Source organism: Corylus avellana, chromosome ca3 (assembly GCF_901000735.1).
Source record: "Corylus avellana chromosome ca3, CavTom2PMs-1.0".
NCBI classification, from domain to species: Eukaryota; Viridiplantae; Streptophyta; class Magnoliopsida; order Fagales; family Betulaceae; genus Corylus; species Corylus avellana.
In genome coordinates, this window is record NC_081543.1 from 19,959,094 (window position 1) to 19,961,849 (window position 2,756).

Sequence of the window (2,756 nt, forward strand, 5' to 3'; positions counted from 1 at the left end):
TTCGGTACTATTTACTCACCGGTCCAAATGGTGCATCGTACGTATTGTCATTAACCAGTGGTCAACCCAAAAGTAGCGTACGTCCGGTGCGGTCCCCAGTGCATACTCACTATAAGTTAGAGGCGTACATCCGGTGGTCTCCTGGCATACATTCGGTACTAGAGACAAGAGTGTACGTCCGGTAGTCCCCACGCGTACGTCTATGTACTATTTCCAGAGAATACGTACGGTGGTCTCCACGCATACGTCCTCTTCTAAAGACAAGAGTGTATGTATGGTTCCTTGGGCGTACGTACGGTCAGAAATGGTAGGTTTGGGTTTTACTTCAAGGCTTTATGGTTAAGTGTGAGGGCTATGGGTTATGCTGAGATGGCTTAGGGTTTTCTGTTTATGACTGATTTAGGAGGTTATTAAAGGGTTTAAAACTCTTTTTTCAAAATGATTAAAAAGTCGGGGTATTACAGAAATACAGCTAAAGTTCACCACCACCAACAATGAAGCCGAATATGAAGCCATTATCACTGGAATAGATATGGCTCGAGAAATGGGAGTAAAAAACTTAGAAGTCAGAAGTGATTCGTAGATGGTGGTCAGGCACATCAAAGGAGAATATGAAGCCCGAGGAGAAAAAATGAAGCAGTACCTAAAAAAAGTGAAAGTGACTATGGAGTTCTTCGACAAAATAGTATTCACAAAGGTGCCTCATGAAGAGAATGCAAAGGTAGATGCGTTAGCCCGCATTGGTTCTTCTATCGACAAGGAAATTGCAGCAGCAGGATGCCCGGTCCAAGAGCTGGTCGAGCCTTCAATCATTCAGACAGACCAGGTAGTGCATATTGAAGAAGACAAGGGAGACTCGAAATGGAGCAGCGACATAGTCCAGTTCCTTAGAGAAGGAAAGTTACCTTCTAATAACAAATTGGCTCAGAAGATATGTATCCAAGCTGCTAGATACACATTGGTCAGAGGTACCATATATAGAAGGGGATATACCCTTCCTCTACTAAAATGTCTATCCAAAGCTGAAGCTACACATCATAAATTACTTCTCATCCCCAGGACACCCTCAAGCAAATGGCCAAGTGGAAGCTACAAACAAGACTTTGATGAAAATATTGAAAAAGAAGCTTGAAGACAAAAAAGGAGCTTAGGTGGACTTTCTCCCGAAAGTACTACGGTCCTACCAAACGATCACTCGGAAGCCAACAAGGGAAACCAAATTTTCTCTAGCCTTCGGAACAGAGACAGTCATTCTGGTTGAAGTCGGATAAGTCAGCTTCTGAGTGAAGCATTACAACCCAGGACTAAATGAAGAGGGAATGAAGCTGAGTTTGGACTTGCTACAAGAAAGGAGGGATGAAGCACAAGCAACAATGGCTGCCTACCAACAAAGAACAACAAAATATTTCAATAAAAGTGTCAAGCCCAGTGTAACACCCCGGCCGCATATTGGGAAGTTGAAAAGAAGCCCACATAGAGTGGGTGGTTTGTAAAGATAGTCATGGGTGCTAAGTCTCACATTGCCTAGTTATTAGGAGAAACTCGGCTTTATAATGAATTCTAGGAAAGCTTCAAATTGACTAGTCCTTTTGGGGTGATAGCGTAGATGTTGCTAGCGCTTTTCCCTAGGTCCTTACAAGTGGTATCAGAGCCACCAAGTAATGCCCGGTCATGTGGTACTAGAGTACTGCATGATGTGGCCCTGACGAAGATGTCAGGAATTTAAGAGAGGGAGTTTGTAACACTCCGGTCCCATATTGGGAAGTTGAGAAGAAGCCCACATAGAGTGAGTGGTTTATAAAGATAGTAATGGGTTTTAAGTCTACATTGCCTAGTTACTAGGTGAAATTGACGACACAGAAAAAAGCGCTAGCCACATCTGCGCTATCACCCCAAAAGGACTAGTCAATTTCGAGCTTTCCTATAATTCATTATAAAGCTCAGTTTCACCTAGTAACTAGGCAATGTGGGACTTAAGCACTCATGACTATCTTTATAAACCACCCACTTTATGTGGGTTATTTCTCATCTTCTCAATATGGGACCGTAGTGTTACACCTAGACAATTCAATACAGGCGACTGGGTTCTTAGGAAAGTCAGCATAACAACCCGAGATCCAACAGAGGGAAAGCTCGGACCAACATGGGAAGGGACCTTACAAGGTTGTTCGAATTCATCGGCAAGGCGTATCTACAAGACATGGAAGGGAGACCATTGCCGAGACCATGGAACGCAGACCATCTAAAGAAATATTACCAGTAATTTTAATTTTCTATCATTTCTTTTGTATTTCCATATTACCAATTCATGAATAAAATCTGACTTGAGTGTCGGAGAACCCTTGGTCAAATTGACTGTCAGGCCCAATGACGAATTCTCTATCCTACAGGAAAGAAAGGGAGTTACCCCTTGATAAAAATCATGAAGCTACAGCTGCATCCCCAAAAAGAGAGGGACCATGCATCTCTAGAGCTCTTGCTTTCCATAGCCAGTATTTCCTCCGGAGTCTTTTGCATTTCTCTTCTTCCTTCAGAAACAGACATGTTGAGCCTCAAGATCTGCAAGCCGTCGGTCTGGAAACTCCAACCGACGGTCTTCAACATAATCTGATGATTCTTCATTTCAATCTAGGCCATCAGCTTGGCTACTTGATTGGAGCGCTCTCTAAGACACTGCTCCCGTGTCTCTAGCAAGAGCTGCAAACCAGCAACTTCCACCTCGAAAGCCCGAGTCACCCTAAGACCAAGTTGGCCAA